Source organism: Helianthus annuus, chromosome 1 (assembly GCF_002127325.2).
Source record: "Helianthus annuus cultivar XRQ/B chromosome 1, HanXRQr2.0-SUNRISE, whole genome shotgun sequence".
Taxonomy (NCBI): domain Eukaryota; kingdom Viridiplantae; phylum Streptophyta; class Magnoliopsida; order Asterales; family Asteraceae; genus Helianthus; species Helianthus annuus.
Window position 1 is genome coordinate 126804098 of NC_035433.2, and position 19696 is coordinate 126823793.

The following is a 19696-nucleotide window of genomic DNA, read 5'->3' on the forward strand; positions in this document are numbered from 1 at the left end:
GTGTCAGATATAGTAGTTGGGATTAAAAGTAATTTAACTAGGAAACTCTATCGCATCGCAACGCTCGCAACCGCAATCGAAACGGCAAGACTCGTCGCACCGAGCACTCGAACCAAGTGACTGATCGACCAGGCGACCAGCCGATCGATCGGGCTGCCACCCAATCTACCTGCCCCTTTCTACTTTGGGAAACCCTATAAATACCCCACGTCACCATCAAACTTACTACTTTTGGCACTCTCTGTCCGATCAGCGCTCTAATCTTACTATTTCTCCGATTACTCTCAATTCCGGTAAGATCTCAACCTAAATCTTGTACATCTTTGATCTACACTTGATTCTACACCTTTCTATCTTTTAAATCTAAACTTCTAACCGTGAAATCACTAGATTTGAGGTGTTCTAGGATGTTGTCATCATGGTGTTCTTGAAGAACTTCATGTATTGGCCTCAATCCACTGAGAACAACTTATATCTAACCGATTTCCACATAAACAAACAAAGATCTTTCTTAGATCTAAACATATTCACGGTGAAAAGGATTGAAAGATGGGTTTCCAACTTTCTTTCAACTCTTTTACACTCAATGCACTCAAAACCGATAGAATCGGAGCTTGTTCTAACCTTCTACACTTTCTTGTTGATGTGTTGGTTCAAGATCTGGATTCTATCCGCAAGACCACGGATTTCGGGTTAACCAAGAACAACTGTCTTGGACTGGTTAACTGGTTGAACTTGGGTGATTCCTGTTCAATCGGGTCACTAGAGTCAAGATGGGGTTCTGTTGATTAACACGTTGTCACACCGTCTCGATAAAACTACAAACTATCAAAATAACCAAGTGAAAGACGAACGAAACGACCAGGACGGAATGCCGTCCGATCGGACTACCGTCCGATCGGATTGTCATCCGAACAGGTTGTCACCCGATTGACTCACCCCTTGGCCCCACACTTAACTTTTGTTTGCAAAACCTTGAAGGATGAACATTGAACGAAGGGCTGACCGATCGGATTACCACCCGATCAGACTACCACTCAGCCATGTAATGATCAGACTTCAACACTTAAACAAGTTTCAACATGTTCAATATTAGTGGATTGCCACCCGATCGGACTACCATCTGATCGAATGGCAAACTGCGGTGAACTTGTTCTCATTAAAGTGTCCAATCAATCGGGTTGTCGTCCGATCGAATGTTCCTCCGATCAACCATCCTGAAAAGTAGTGATATTTCTATGTTTTCAAAATACTACAACGAAAACTTCAAAAGTCAAGCCATCATACACAAACACATCCTTCCTAAAGGAAGAAACAATCCACTCGAAGGCCACCCGATCGGATAACCATCCGAGCGGACTGGCACTCGCACGATCAGTTGTCCGATCGGACTACCATCCGATCGAACTGCTGTCCGACCCACTCGCACTCATTATCGTTTTACGCGTCGCTTATTATTATGCTATCGTTCTGATCAGGCTAACCCTACTCTCTAGCGCTCCCTTCAATCCATCAATCGATGTGAGTATACTCGATCCCTTTTTGCTTTATGCACTTTTGGGTGTTACATACGTTACTTATTCTAAATCACATCGAACACACTACGCAATACTTTAAACGCTAACCGTTATCGCATGTTATATGTGACTCAATGAATGCTTGTTTGTTATGTTTACACATGGAATGCTGTCTAACTGCCTTAGCAATGATAGTACTATAGCTTGGACTCAGCACCTGTTGACTCAGGGGTTGTTAAGGACAATTAGTTACATGGCTCACAGTGGTGAATGTGTACCGCGAACTGCCTTAGGCAGTCAACCCACAGTCATTGGTATCGATAGGTTCATGTCGATAACTAACATGCCTCATTTTACATTGTGTACGTGCTGGTTATGTGTAACAATTTCGAACTCTATTATATCTATTAAACTTGTATGATCACCTTTACACTATGTGTATTGACTTTTACTTTAACGTATGTGACAGGCGCTTAGGATGCTTATTTGCTTACTTTGCTGTGAAATCGAGGCTAGGAAAGACCTAGGTCAACAAGAAACAATTGTCTGTAATAAGAATCTGAGTTGTCGGAACAGAACAATTTGACTAGATCTTTTCTGTAATAATTGTATTATCATTTATGATATGGTATGGGACGTGTTGCTTTAAATATTTGGTAAATATAGTTGTTATGGAAACTTCTGGACAATCTGTTTCGCTCAGTGTCGCGCCCCGATGATTCCGCCATCGGTTGGGGTGTGACAAGAATCTATACAAAATGAGTACCTCGGTAGCATTATAATCAATAACTCCTAATAGCATTACTAATCAATACAAGACATGAAAAAATAAATAAAATAACAGTACCTCGGTAGCAACATCACGTGCAGTTGGTCTAATTGACCAACACCATTTTCAGAATTTTGGCTCAGATTATGAATAAAGATGACAACACCATGGCTGCAAGAGAGGTTGCATGAACAACTGCCATCCTACAACCTTGCCTTGCCATGATGCTATCTTCATTCAATTTTTACTCAGATCTACAAAATCATCATAGTCTCATCTTGAAAGGAAAAGAAAAATGCACTTTGCATTCATTTTTATTCACCATCACAGTCAACCCTAAATGATTCAGGGTGTAATGAATACATAAACAGAATTAACAATCCAATCAAACCTTAAAACTATTATCGGATCAAGAATGAGACATACCATCCAGATATCCAAAAGAAAATAGATAAAATTTGACAAATGATTGCTCCATGTCAGACCTGGCATATATTCGGAGCGACGTTTGCTTTATCGAAAACGCATCTAAGTTACCGGAAAGTGCCCGAAACCCTAGCTTCCTACCAAAACACTCTGGGAGCACCGTCAACCCTAGATTTGTCGTAAAACACCATAATTTTAGTCTCAGGTGAGAAGCATCTCATCAACATAATTGACTGAACATGCATTACAGCCAACGCTACCTAGGACAGCGGTCCGATGGACGCGGGTACATCGTAAACATTGAATGTAAGCCTATGTTTATATGTAAAATATGATGTGAAGTTATTTAATAAATTCACGTTCGTATTATACTTAAAAATAAATTAAACTTGTCAATTGATTAAGTTTAGACACAAGAGAAGCATAACGAACCCACAAAACATATTTACTAACACAAACATTCTTTGTTTATAAATCTGGTCCAAGCCAAAGCCTTGTTTATTAAATCTGGTCCAAGCCCAAGACCTGTTTATTAAAACTATCCCAAAAGCCCAAGCCAATATGTTGAAAACTAAGTATTTAATCAGTCGCATTGGGTTTTGTAAATCATCGACGATTGAAGGTCATCAAAACCCTTACACCAGTTCTATCGATTCAGAGGGAAGAATCCTTGTTTCCAGATAACGAACGGAGATCAATCGATACCGCACAATCATCACCGAAACCACGACAGTATTCTCTTCACCTTCAATTTCATCTTTTACTAATTTAGTATATTTGGTTTCTTTGATCGAAAATTTATTATCATTTGGCTTTCTTTTGAAGTTGTATGAGTCAATATTGTTGTTTATTTACATGTAAATTCTAAAGATTTTGTCTATTACTAATCAATAACTCCTAATAGCATTACTAATCAATACAAGACATGAAAAAATAAATAAAATAACAGTACCTTGGTAGCAACATCACGTAGAGTTGGTCTAATTGACCAACACCATTGTCAGAATGCCAGACTCAGATTGTGCATAAAGATGACAACACCATGGCTACAAGAGAGGTTGCATGAACAACTGCCATCCTACAACCTTACCATGCCATGATGCTATCTTCATTCAATTTTTACTCAGATCTACATAATCATCATAGCCTCATCTTGAAAGGAAAAGAAAAATAAACTTTGCATTCATTTTTATTCACCATCACAGTCAACCCTAAATGAATCAGGGTGTAACGAATACATAAACAGAAACATTGCTAAATGCAGCTGCAAGTGTTTTTTTTTTCTGGCCAAAAGCCCCTTCCCACCATAATCACCACCTAACGAAGGAAGATATAAATAAGCACAACTATTCATACAACTTGACATACAACTGGAAAATTATCATTCAGTTACAGTTAAAATAACTTAAGGAAACTGCAGAAATGTAACAATAAAACGAAAATAACTCTTCAAAACAGGTAATAAATTTAGCAAAGATACATGTAAATTACTAACAAAACAACTATCAATTATTGTCATTACCTCATGGCATCAAAATTTATTATTTATAATTTCCAAATTATAAATAATCTACAAATAGCAAAGTTATATAAGTATTCTACAACAGTAAATGTTTCATCTACATAATTCCTCATGTAATCAGTGTGCAAATTCAAACATTAAACAACCATAAACTATGGTTTACTAAACTAATACTTATCATCAATTTGCTGTTCTCAAATACACATATATACAATCCCCTTCCCAATTAAATCACAGACCAATCAAACCTTAAAACAATTATCGGATCAAGAAAACACCTGCAAATTAGGAAGTATTCTACAACAGTAAATGATTCATTTACATAATTCCTCATCTAACCAACTTGCAAATTCAAACATTAAACAACCATAAAATATGGTTTACTAAACTAATACTTATCATCATTTTGCAGTTCTCAAATACACATATATACAATCACATTCTAATTAAATCATAGACCAATCAATCCGTAAAACAATTATCGGACCAAGAATGAAACATACCATCCAGATATTCAAAAGAAAATAGATAAAATTTGACAAATGAAATTCGGTCACCACAAAATGGCATATCTAGTTGATTGACACGTATGCAAAATTACATCAACTCTACTTCTCATTATATGATATTCGGTCACCACAAAATGAGTTGAAATGCTCGAGTCTAAAATTCTATGATAGCAAATAAATTCAACTGTATTTGCTTACTCTCAGTGTATAACAAAAACTCTATACTTGAGTATTTGCTGAAACCTGAGATAAAAAGAATAATTATATAAATAACTCCTAATTGCATTACTAATCAACACAAGATATGAAAAAATAATTAAAATAACAGTACCTCGGTAACAACATCACGTGCAGTGTCTGAAGACCATCATCATACTTCCTTTCAAATGTCATATATCTCACATTAACCCTAATCTCTCACACACACAACATCACGTGCAGTGTGTCTAATTGACCAACACCATTGCCAGAATGCCAGGCTCAGATTGTGCATAAACATGACAACACCATGCCTGCAAGTGAGGTTGCATGAACAACAGCCATCCTACAACCTTGCCATGCCATGATGCTATCTTCATTCAATTTTTACTCAGATCTACCAAATCATCATAGCCTCATCTTTACCGTTCAAGAAAAATGCACTTTGCATTCATTTTTATTCACAATCACAGTCAACACTAAATGATTCAGGTTGTAATCAATACATAAACAGAAACCAATGTAAATGCGGCTGCAAGTGTTTTATTATAAACATTGAATGCACTTTGCATAAACAGAAATCATCATAGCCTCATCTTGAAAGGAAAAGAAAAATGCACTTTGCATTCATTTTTATTCACCATCACAGTCAACCCTAAATGATTCAGGGTGTAATGAATACATAAACAGAAACCTTGCTAAATGCAGCTGCAAGTGTATTTTTTCTGGCCAAAAGCCCCTTCCCACCATAATCACCACCTAACGAATGAAGATATAAATAAGCAAACTATTCATACAACTTGACATACAACTGGAAAATTATCATTCAGTTACAGTTAAAATAACTTAAGGAAACTGCAGAAATGTAACAATAAAACAAAAATAACTCTTCAAAACAGGTAATAAATTTAGCAAAGATACATGTAAATTACTGACAAAACAACTATCAATTACTGTCATTACCTCATGGCATCAAAATTTATTATTTATAATTTCCAAGTTATAAATAATCTACAAATTGCAAAATTATATAAGTATTCTACAACAGTAAATGATTCATCTACATAATTCCTCATGTAATCAAATTGCAAATTCAAACGTTAGACAACCATAAATTCTGGTTTACTAAACTAATACTTATCATCAATTTGCAATTTTCAGATACACATATATACAATCACATTCCACTTAAATAACAGTCCAATCAAACCTTAAAACAATTATCGGATCAAGAATGAGACATACCATCCAGATATCCAAAAGAAAATACATAAAATTTGACACATGATTGCAAAATATCAGACCTGGCGTATATTTGGAGCGACGTTTGCTTCATCAGAAACGCATCTAAGTTACAGGAAAGTGCCCGGAACCCTAGCTTCCTACCAAAACACTCTGGGAGCACCGTCAACCCTAGATTTGTCGGAAAACATCATAATTTTAGTCTCAAGTGAGAAGCATCTCGTCAACATCATTGACTGAACATGGATTACAACCAACGCTACCTAGGACAGCCGCGAACGGAAGCCGGCAACTATGGTTTATATGTTGCAAAAAACAGGCCAGATCTCGCCATCGTAACCTCAGATGATAAAATCATCTTTATCGGTATGATCATCCAGCAAGATCAGATCCGTTCGAAACATATCCGATTTTCACATCTGCGGGTAGATTGAATTTGAAGATCTGAAGAGAAAAAAAAGAGATTAAAGAAGAAGAAGAAGAATAGATGCAGGTTGTGTGTGTGAGAGATTAGGGTTAATGTGAGATATAAGACATTTGAGAGAAAGTATAATGATGGTCTTCAGAGACAATAAATGCAAATAACACTTCCGCAAGCAGTTCAAATTTCCCCCCAATATCTCTAAACACACTAATATATATGTTATATATTATTTGATTAGAAAAATAATTAATACAATATATTAACATTTTAATTGTTATTTATGACATCAGCAAAAGTTACATGGTATATATTTGACACATAAGCAAACTTACATCAGTTTTACTTCTCCTTTTATATATAAGTAGATTGTAATATCAAATTATGATATTTTATTATATTAAATAATTAAATGTATTGGGTTAGATTATTAACAAATTGTGTACTACATACATATCTACATGGTACATGCACATTATAATTGTATATCATATTGATGATTTATTATAATAGCATATTATGATATGATATTATATTAGATTAGATTATTAACAAATTTTGTACTACATGTCTACATGGTCTGTTATATATAATTTTTAGTATAGTACTTTATTGTGTTGAATTAAATTTTGTTTTGATGATGTTAGATGGGAACTTTTTAAAGAATTTTTTTTTATGTTATAATTTTTTTATATAGTTATGTCATTACATTACACTACACTATAAACAAAATATATATAATGAATAGTGATTTACAATTAGAAGCATTATAGTAATATCTCAAATCAAGAAGGGTTTTTTGAATTTTAGTAATCTTAAGTTTTACTTGGTCAATAATAATCCTAACTCTAAAAATTTTCTTGAACGATCTCAACTTGTAAGAATTTTGCCCTCATCGATCCTTTTCAAACTGAAGGTGCACTTAGTTCAATTAAGGAGGCTACAGGTGCACTTGAATCTATTGAGGAGACAAATTCTTATATGTTATAAAAGGATCAATGGGCCAAATTCTTATAAGTTGGGATCGTTGAAGGGAATTTTTAAAGTTGAGATTATTATCAGCCAACAAGTAAAACTTAGGATTATTAAAATCCAATAACCCAATCAAGAACTGTGGATTGTATAAATCATTACACTTTTTTTTAATACATACAAAACCAATGGAGGGGAATAGTGCCCAGGCAGGTTTTGGATGTATATAAAAGTCTGGCACTCTCCCATTGGTCTAGGTATATTACGATTCCTTATTTTTAATATTACGAATTTGCCCCTTGTTCAAAGTTACGATTTTGTCCTTGGTAAAAAAAATACAGTATTACCATCATTTTAGCTTTTGGCAAAGTACAATTTTACCCTGGCCTAAATTTACAATTTTGCCCCCAGTTAAAAATTACAGTATTGCAATCGTTTAGTTTTTTTAAAAGGTGTGTGGATGAATAGTGCCAAATTGCTACATGACACTCCCTCATTGGCCCGGGTATGTTATGATTTTACCCCAGTTTAAAAATACGAATTTGCCCTGTTCAAAATTATGATTTTGCCAATTGTTCAAAATTACAGTATTGCCATCACTTTAGCTTTTGGCAAATTACAATTTTACTCCGGTCAAAAAATACAATTTTGCCCTTAGTTCAAAATTACAGTATTGTCATCATTTTAGTTTTTTTTATAGCAAAACTATAGATTGTGTTTTGTTTTAATTAGTTAACTCGATTTAAGTTTTTAATCGTGTCAAGGAGTTGCTTAACACTCGTTCATCAGTGCTGACAAATTATAGTTTTGCACCGAGCTCAAAATTACGGTCTTGCCATCGTTTTAGTTTTTTTTTCTAACAAAACTATAATAATGTTTTTTTGTTGTTTAAGAAATATTCGACTTACCACCCCGCAATGCGGGCGGGGCATCAACTAGTTTTGTAACATATGATATATGTGATAATACTAAATTGTAATATTGCATTATAGTATTGTATCAAATTAGATTATTAACATATTCTGTGTCCTACATGGTCCACAGTAAATGATTTTTTTTATATCGTAATTTAATGTTTTAACAATTTGAATTTTGTTTTGTTTTGTTTAGGTGATGTAAGATACTTATTGAATTTCGTTTTGGTGATGTAAGATACTTATCATTGTATATAAACAAGTATTGAGGATTCGTGTATTATGACAGGTTCGTCTGTTAAACCGAATAAAAAATAGAACGGCATATTAACTTGTTAAATTTAAATCGAAATATAAAACATCTATATCTATATCTATATCTATACTATATAATAAAAGAAACCACTTTGGCGACACATGTCACTCATTGGAGCCATCTATTTTTTAGCCTATTAAAATTAAAAAAATTATTTAAAATTAAATAAATATTTATGAGATATACGTAGAGATATACTATTTAATATATATAATTATGAGATATACGTAGAGATATAGTATAGATTAAAAACTTATTTAGAAAATATACTATTAATATTAAATTATTATTTCTATAATATATTTCCTTAGATATAGGAATAGGTTAGATTATAGTTTTATTATATCGTAGAGAGATTTTATTTTAATATTTACGTTTATACTTTTACATCCAAATTTAGGTAACATATTTAAATTGTCTATGACTCTTTATAATCAGTAATATGTTTTAAATATATTTAACTTTTTATAATCAGTAAATGTTTTAAATATATTTATTTTAAATAAAATATTATATATTTTTTAAATATGGTTTATAAAAATAAGAATATGACTTAAGATGTAATTTTAAGGAGAGAAAAATTATTATTATTTAATAGGAGAGAAAATGCAGGAAATCAAAATCTGAAATTAATCAAAACTCAACTCGTGTATTACACGAGGTTTTTTAAAGATATAAGTTTTTATTTTTTACTATAAAAAATTACATTTATTCAACCCGTGTAACACACGGGGTTTTTTAAGATACAACTTTTTTTATCATTTACTATACAAAATTACATTTATCCAACCCGTGTAATACATGAGGTATTTAAAAATATAATTTTTTTATTATTTGATATATAAATTCAACCCGTGTAATACACGGGGTTTTCTAAAGATATAACTTTTTTTTTATAAATTACTATACAAAATTACATTTATACAACCTGTGTAATTCATGAGTTTTTAAAAATATAACTTTTTTTTATTATTTGATATATAAAATTAGATTTATTCAACCCGTACAATACACGGAGTTTTTTAAATATATAAATAATTTATTATTTAGTATTTTTTTTCATTATTTGATGTATAAAATTATATTTATTCAACATGTACAACAATACAAGGGGTTTTTAAAGATATAACTTTTTATTTTTTAGTATATAAAATTATATGTATTCAATCCATGTAATAAACAAAGTTTTTAAAGATATATTATTTTATTATTTAGTATATAAATTCACATTTATTTAGCCCGTGTAATACACGGGGTTCTAATCTAGTTAAAGTATAAAAGAATAACGAAGTCAAAATGATAAGAAAATGCATGTTAAAAATGAAATAAAAAAATAAAAAAACTTAAAAAAATAGAAAACCCTAATGTGTGTAGAAAAAAACTATTAAAGTATTATTATAGCAAAAAAACTATACCCATTTATTTTTTTAGCAACCTTTCAAAAAAAATTATTTTTTTAGCAAAATTATAAAATATCAAAATATTATTGTAAATTTGGAAAACCCTAAAGTTTATCTTGACTTCTTTGCCTTAAACACAAAACAATAAATGAGAATGGAACAAAATAACTATTACCACCCTATAAATTAGCAATATGTTCTTACTTTATATTGTTGTACCCAATCTATAAGGTGTTTTTTAAAAAGGAAATTGATTTTTTACTTTTAACCCAAAAGTTCTTTATCTTTTACATCTTTGTCCTTTTTATTTTTTTACTTTTAACCTAAAGTTTTTCATCTTTTACAATTTCACACTAGCACTTTTTATGTTCAACTTTAGTCCCTCATACTTTTATCTTTCGCAAATTTTTCATTTTACGTTTCGTTCTAAATTTGCGAGTCAACACGTCGCAATGTGCGTGTGGGGTTCCACGTTTTTTCATCTATTTTTTCCTGTTTGACAGGCCCGTCGCAACGCTTCTATTTTTCTCTGTTTGACAATTCCATCGCAACATTCGGGTCCTAGATCGACTTAGTTATTCTTTTCTACGTTTTAAATTACGGTCTAATTTTTCGCATTAACATGGCACAACGGGCGTGCTTGGTTCACCAATTTTACGTCTATTTTTCGTTTGGTGTTATTAATTCCTTTTTTATTTATTTATTTTTTACGAGCTCTTCTGATGTTGATGGTCGTTGGCAGTGGTGTGACGTTGGTGCTACTTGGCACGATTTTACGAACGTATTTAACCTATTAAGTTTTTCACTAATAATTTGTTTCAAGTTTACCCCTATACCTCCTTTATTTAAAAAATAAAAACTATTTTTTACATGCATATTTTTATGTACGTGTCAGTATGAATTCGATTTGCTCTACGTTTCGACGTAAACTTTTTCTGGAAATGAGTCAGGTCAAATATAATACGTTTTCGTTTAAAAAAAAAACCATTTTTACGTGTATATTTTTATGTACGTTCGGTATAAATTCGAGTTGGTGTATGTTTCGACGTAAATGTTTTTGGGAAACGAATAAGGTCAAATATAATATATTTTCGTGCCTATTTTATGAATGTTTCGTAAAATGTGTTTTGAATCGAGTGGAGTCAAATTGCGGTTTCTTTTATCTTTTTTTTTCAAAAGCTCTAATTAATCTCTTTTAATTATACGTGTCAACTTTTCCGTTACATGTGTTATGTTTCCTATGTATGAGTCGGGTCACCTATAATACGTTATGATTGTACGGTATAAATTTGATTTACTTTATATTTTGATCCAATCGCAATGCTTATATAGGTTACATTGAGTTCAATCGGATACGTCGAAACGCACGTTTTCGTATAATTAACGCATCACATAACGTTTGGACTAATCCATTACATATTTGCGACGTACCCGCGCCGCAACACGCGCGGATCTTATTGCTAGTTATTCTTAATTTGCATTTTAAATATATAGTTTTTTTAACAGCTAACGAATCCTCTAAAATGGGTTACTGACGAAATTCACCACATCGGGAGACAGTCACTTCCAAACCAGGGAAACCCTCACCTAAGGCCGAAGCCCGTGAACATTCTCCCGAATGCGCGACAATGCGGTGAGGCAAAACCCGCTCAGTTCAAGGATCAAACTAGCGATCATCGCCTACTCGTCTAGTTTCCCATAATCACCAGGTGCCGCTGAAACTAAATGGTGAGGGCAGGACTCAAACTTGGATCACTTGAAACATCAGGTCTCTCTCTTACTACTTCACCACCAGCTCATTGGCTTTTAATTATATAGTAATAACATATCTAAATAATGGCATACTAATAAAATTATTTTCATTTATTTTAAATACAATTAATAATATTTAAAAGATACACAAAAAAAAAATAATATTATCTATATATACTATTATATGTGATGTAATACATAATTTCAATCATACGAAAAATATATATATATATATATATATATATATATATATATATATATATTTGTACTACATATTTTTCAGTATTCAACGTGTATAATACACAGACTATTTATGGTATTATAGTGTTACCAATTAACATAGGTCAGTTTTATGATAAGTTCAGTGTTACTAATTCAAGTTAGTTGTGTCGATAAGGTATAAAAATGCGTTAGTTATATAAAGTTTTTTTACATATATAATTATATTATTTCTATTCTACAACACGGGTCTTTAACATAGTATCATTAATATAAAAATACATAAACGAAATTATTTAAATAGGTAAAAAAATATTTTTAACATGTAACTTAAATAAGTATTACAATATTAATAAAAAACTGACGTCGACTATAAACTTCCCAATTTCTAACTTAGTAAATGACCTTCAATTAACTTATGCATATTCAGTTATAGATGCTTCAATAGCACTCTCATCATTTAGATCGTCTCATAAATTGTTCATCTGGTTGGGGTAGATTATGTGAAATCTTTCCAGCACTGTTGATATCCACGTCATCTTTGAAAATATTTGATCCCTTGTACGCTCGATTGCAAAACTCATTTCCTCATCAAATCTATCGATAACGTGATCCAAAAAATTAGGACCAGATACATCCCTTGTACCCTCCTCGTTCAAATCTAAGGTCCTAACATGTACAAAAGTAAGGCCCAAGGCGTACTACTTGTCTTCAGTCGAAACAGGAACACTTGGAAGCATTTTGGAAGTATGGTGAAGTGAAACATTTGCGAGACGAGAGCGTTTTTGTGTTCTCATAAGTTATGATCAACCAGATTAGATACACCAACTAGCTACATATACTAATATGTAATGGTAAAATAGTGAATTTTTTGGGCAAAAGAACTGGCTAGAAAATGTGTTCAAAAGGTCATGTTAACGTTTTCCAACATTCAAATCGTTCAAACGGTCCAAACCGGTTTGTGAGACCAATTTGGCTATGAAACCAATTCAGGTTGGTTTTGGCCTCCAGAAATACAAACCGGTGGAGAACCGACGGTTTCTAGTGGTTTGGGACTAGTTTGGATCCTGAACCGACTTTTTGGCCTACCTCAACAATTTCCGACCGAGGGGTCAAAAACATATATACCCCAAAATTTCTATAAACGGGGGGTCAAAAACGTATATACCCAAAAATTTCTATACGAAAACTACATACTCTCCACTACTGAGCGAAAAGTTCGGGGGTCGACCGCCTCCTCTCGTCCCCACTATGCTACGCCCTTGTCTACATCCCACCAGGGGTTGACGCGGGTTCGATTCCATGAAAGGAGTGATTTATCCTTTTTAAGGGCACCATCAACTACCAAGTGTCAATTCTATCAATTATCAAGTATTGAGCCCAATACTTTTATGAGGTTGTTGAGTTATTTTTTTCCTCCTTTTGAGCTTTTAAGGGCACCACCAACTACAACTAGCAAGTTTTAAACATTAATAATTTTTTGAAGAAACAATAATGGTGGAGCAATAATTAAGAAATGTAAACAGATCACCTCATCTAGGCAGCTAAATCTCATGGTACAACCATTAATGGATAAGGAACAAACCATTTCACAATGACATGACATTACAATTTTCTTGTAGGGATATGGATGTCAAGTCGTCTAACTTTTCATTTTCTAGTATAGCTCTAAAATGCAATCAAGAATCCGCGTGAAAAGAAACTTTTGATTGTTAATTTGCGTAGATAATGATGTAATTCAATAAGTAGCGGCTCACAAATTCAATAAGTAGAGGTTATAGTGAGCCCGGTATTTCAAAGATTGCCAGTAAACATAGGCACTCACAAATTATTGTTCTTAGATTTATCTTCGAACAAATGATGAGTCTTTACTATTCTAAATGATCAGGCCCGGCTAAGCCCATGTGCAGGATGGGCCTGTGCACAGGGCCCAAACCAGCATGGGGCCCAAAAAAAAAACTAAAATTCCTGAATATAATAGGCCCAATTACTAGTTACAAACAATAAGGCCTGATAGGACGAGCGAACTGGGAAACAAACAGACCAAAGAACTGGGAAACAAAAAGACGCAACGTGAATGCCTGAATCGCTGAGAGTCTGAGACGCTGACCGGCTGTGATTTGACGATTCAGAGGTATGTTATAACGTTAATAACTTAATATGATAATATCAGTTGCGATTCGTTTTTGATTTCATATGTTTTCAATCGGATTCGCCGATTCGGAGAATCGGAGGCATGTTGCCATGTTAACAGTTAATATATTATATATATTGTTGTATTGTATGTTAGTTTGCTGTTAGAATAAACATGCTATATATATGTAATTATGTATAAAAACTGTAATGATCTTCATCTGAATATTCATCATAAATTTATTAAACAAGACCGAAAAGGGACTAAACCTGCAAATCAGAAAAAGCAAATTAAAATTCTAGATGGAAATTCTAATTTCTTGAAGTCACTTGAACCATGAATATTAGTTTGTTGTATGTTAGTTTGCACATGGGCTATTGTTAATAATAAATGAATGAATCATGAATGGTATTTAGTTCCTTTTCGGAAATTAAAATTCTAGATGGAAATTCTTTTTTTTTTTCATTTTTTTATTGAAATATTGAATGAATCATGAATGCTATTTGTTAATTATAAATGAATGTATATTTTTTGTTAAGTGATGTCTTGTGAATATGATTGAAATATTGAATGAATGTTTTTTTTTGTTAATATTTAGAAATTATGCCTCCCGTTCCTAAATACAAATACCCATCCGGCCATCAAAAACGTAAGAAGAGGAAGCTAGAGGAAGAGAAAAGAAAGGCGGACGACGTAAAACAAAACCGAATAAACAAGTTTTTTTCAAAAGAAACTCAAAATTCTAGTTCTAGCTTGGGTGACGATAATGTGGGTCAAGAGGCTAATGTGGGCGAAGACAATGTGACCGTAGGTGAAGAAGGTAATGTGGGCGAAGACAATGTGACCGTAGGTGAAGACAACATGAACGTAGGTGAAGATAATGTTAATGATACCGTAGATGAAGATCATGTTAATCCGGTTCCGGATATTGATATTGATATTTTTGATCCTAGAAATTGGGGTGGGCTTAGTAATGACATGATTAAAGAGTTGGTTACGAAAGGTCCAAAAAGAGATATGGATGTTAAGGGCCCCGTGGATAAATTTGGAAGACATTTTTCTAATACCATGTACACTAGAATATTATCAAATAGGGAGACGTGCGATAGAGAATGGCTAGTGTATTCGAAAAAACTTGACAAACTCTATTGTTTTTGTTGTAAAGTTTTTAGAACGCGGCATCCGAAAGGTGGGTTGGATGATGAAGGTTATAACGATTGGAGACATGCCAGTGGTAGACTTAAAGAACATGAAGTTGGTTTAGAACATTTCAAGAACATGAATGAATGGTTTGAATTGCGGCAAAGGTTGAAATGCAAAGAAACAATTGACAAAGGGGCATATGAGCACTTTAGAAAAGAAAAAGATTATTGGAAACAAGTCATCTTAAGGATTATTGCACTTGTGAAGTTTCTTGCAAAATATGGCTTAGCGTTTCGTGGGTCAAATGAGAAGTTGTATCAAAAAGGAAATGGAAACTTTTTGGGTTTGGTTGAGATGTTGGAAGAGTTTGACCCGATTATGAAAGAACATGTGCGCCGAGTTTTGAATGAAGAGTGCCATGTACACTTTCTTAGCCACAATATTCAAAACGAGTTGATACAATTATTAGGGGATAAAGTTAGAACCGAAATCATCAAGAAAGTTAAGCAAGCAAAGTATTACTCCATCATCCTCGATTGCACGCCTGATACAAGTCACCAAGAGCAAATGTCCATAATTGTGAGGTATGTGAATTTTAACTCTAGTTCTGTGACCATTGAGGAATCCTTTTTAGGAATTTTTTGGAACAATACAACGGTTATATACTATCTTTGCCCATTCTATTAATAGATGGCAAATTTTGAAAGACAATGTTAAAGGATTAACTCTTAAATCGTTGTCTACAACTCGTTGGGAAAGTCGTATAGATAGTATTAAGCCTATAAGAACTCAACTTGGAGATGTAAGAAAAGCTTTGCGAGAAGTTAGGGGGACGGATAGAGATGCTAAAATCATAAGTGAAGCTAAATCATTAGAAGAGTATGAACTTGGTGATTTTGAATTTTTGGCACAAATTGTCATTTGGTTTGAATTATTATCAAAGGTGAATGTGGTGAGCAAACGGTTGCAAGCAAAAGATGTTGTTCTTGATGTTGCTATTGATGAAGTGGACAAATTAATTAAATTCTTTAAGAATTATAGAGAAGTGGGGTTCTCTAAGGCACTTGATGAAGCTAGAGAAATTGCAAATGAAATAGGTGTTAATGCGGAATTTCGTCAAAAACGTGTGATATATAGGAAAAAACAATTTGATGAATCATCAAGTGTAGAAGAAGTAACATTTTCACCCGAGGAGGATTTTAGAGTAAATTATTTTTTAAGTATTGTTGATCAAGCTATTTTTTCACTTGAAACAAGATTTGAACAATACCAAAAATTCGAAAAAATATTTGGGTTTTTGTTTCCTAAAAAGTTGAAGACTCTTGATGAAGCCAAGCTTAAGGAGTGTTGTTATCGCCTTGAAGATGCATTGAAGTATGAAGGAGAATCCGATATTGATGCTAAAGAATTGTGTACGGAGTTGAAGTTGATTACTACATTTTTACCGAGACACATTGACAACCCTTTTGACGTTTTAGACTATATCTTCCAACGCAGTACTACTTATCCTTATGCTATAAATGCATATAAAGTGTTGTTGACAATTCCGGTAACCGTGGCATCGGCAGAAAGAAGTTTCTCAAAGTTGAAGTTGTTGAAGACCTATTTACGTTCTACAATGTCACAAGAAAGGCTAAACGGGTTGGCGACAATATCTATTGAAAGTGAAATATTAGATACTATGGATTACAAGGAGTTGATCGAGAACTTTGCTTCAAAAAACGCTAGGAGAACCACACTGTTTGCTTAGCAAGTAAGTTCGATACTTTGATCATTTTTGCTACACTATTTTTGTTAATTTGTTTTATCTATTTCATAACAATTATCGTAGTATTATGAATTTTTAGTATTTATATATATATGATTGAATGATTGATGGGTTTATGTATATGAAGATTTGCGAATAGCCGAATAGGGCCAAAATTTTTTATCTCGAACAGGGCCAAAAATTTTTTTGTGATTTTCGGAGACGGCCCTGTAAATGATAATGAGTTGTATAATTTAACTAAGACAATAGGTATTTGATTAACCCACGGGTCGACTGTACTGTTTTTCTTAAATATCCTTTGCCATCTTATGTTTTTCTTTTTCCTAGTTCTCCTCCCTACCTCGTTGTCCACCTAGTTAACCAGTTCAGATGATTTTTACCAACCCACGCAGTTCAAACGAGACTGGTTTATTGTATCTAAGCGAACTAACATTATTGTTTCCTAGTTCAACTAGTTGAACCGGATGGTTCATTCTAAAAGGTATTTTTTTAAGATTCTCTTTCATACACATATTTAATACTCACACAGCCCTTTACGGGTTTGAACACATGATGTCTTAGTTGGAGGAGTGAATGGATCATGCATGAGACGTGTATTGGTAATGCATGTTTGGATGAGCTTTTCCATTTCTCTTTATTGACCTTTTAACCTCCTTATCTCCTTTTGACAAAGTCACAACCAAGTGACTTTTTCATTTATCCTTTTTGCCTAAAAAGCTCATTTTCACCTTATATCCAAACACTATTTCACAAAAACCCATTTTCCAAGAAGTCAATAAGTCATAAAGATGTAAAATAAGTTCATCCAAACACCTTAATCTCATACTCGATTATAAAGTCATGTCTCATACTCATCTCAAATAAGTCATATCCATTGGGTCCCCTTTGCTTATGGTCGTCCCCAACGATCCTCGATACGTTTTGGGCCCAAAGTGAGTACAAAAAAAAGTGGACCCCTATAAGATAAACTCAATAATCACATGTCATCATCATCATACTCAGTAAATCTCACCAATAGCAAAGCTAAGGTAGAGGCTGAGGAGGGTAACATGTAGACAACTTTACCTCTACCCTGTAGGAATTGAGAGACTGCTTCCAGTGAGACCCCCGGTCCGAAAACTCAATAATCACATGTAAAAAAAACATAATACGACAAAATAATTGTTGTAACTAAGGGTTGGTGGCCCAATGGTAGAAGCAAGGCTTCTAGGAGCATTTAAATTGAGGATGTCATAGGTTCAAGTTCCACAATAAGTAAAAGTGAAATTTTTCGTTAAAAAAATGTTATAACTTTGTATTGGGTTTTAATTGTTGAGTTTTTTTTTTTTTTTTCTATTTAATTGTCTAATAACTTGAGCGGTTAGGTTTGTATTTTTGAGTTTAAAATCCAATTTGGTTTTAACTGTTTAAACTAGTTGGGACATAATTTGTTCGGATTAAATATACAGATTTTTTAATATAATATATACTTTTATTAAATCTAGGCCCTCGTGGAGCCCGGGATCTAGGCCCTCGTGGAGCCTGGGGTTGTCGCCCACCCGACCCTCCCCCAAAGTAGGCCATGTCTACTCATTACCATTAGGTTTATAGGTTTCGGGTATACTTGTGTATCGTCATATATAGTTAAAATTTACTCTTTGGGATGCTCATTACTCGCAAACCGAGCTTAAACTCATGTAAAAAAACAAACTTAAAATATTACATGCTTTTTCCAAATTCTTTTTTTTTTTTTTACAAAATTAACACAATATATTTATTATATTTTTTTATGATTATGGTAAATGAGTTCGGGAATTGAGGGGTACCTACTATCATACTCATCCAAAACCTACGAATACTTTTAAAATTAATATATACCCACATGCTCGACCCAAATGTTGTGGGTTTCGAGTTTTTCCATCTGCTTAAGTTTTTTAACATCCCTTCGGTGACGACGACAGGAGTACGCCAAAGGCATGTTGGTAACATTTAGAATACTATAAATGGATAATTAAACATGTCAAAATTTCTTGAAACTGGTATAAAAACAACATCAAAAGACAACATCACCAAAAGATTGTAAATAGCATAGTTTTTAGGTGGTTAGAATTTCATATAAAAGACAACATCACCAAAAGATTAGAAAGAAACATAGTTTTTTTAGCTAAGAATCTCGTACAAGATACAACGTCGGTGAGTATCAACATCATCAATAGAGTTTGGCATTCAAATAAATGCGTACACCCATTTTGAATAGCTTATGTTATAATTTTCACATTTTAGTTATTCACATTCACCAAAAGTGTTACATTTTCCCCTAAACTGTTTTAACCCAATCTAGCCACTTGAGTATCAATATTTTGCTAGATTTCTGAATTAATCATTTCTAACAATTTCTAAACATCATTTGTGGCAGAGATAACAATTTAAGACACAACTAGGATTGCGACCCGCCGCAATGCGGCGGGGATTCTTTAGTTATAACTAAGTCGATC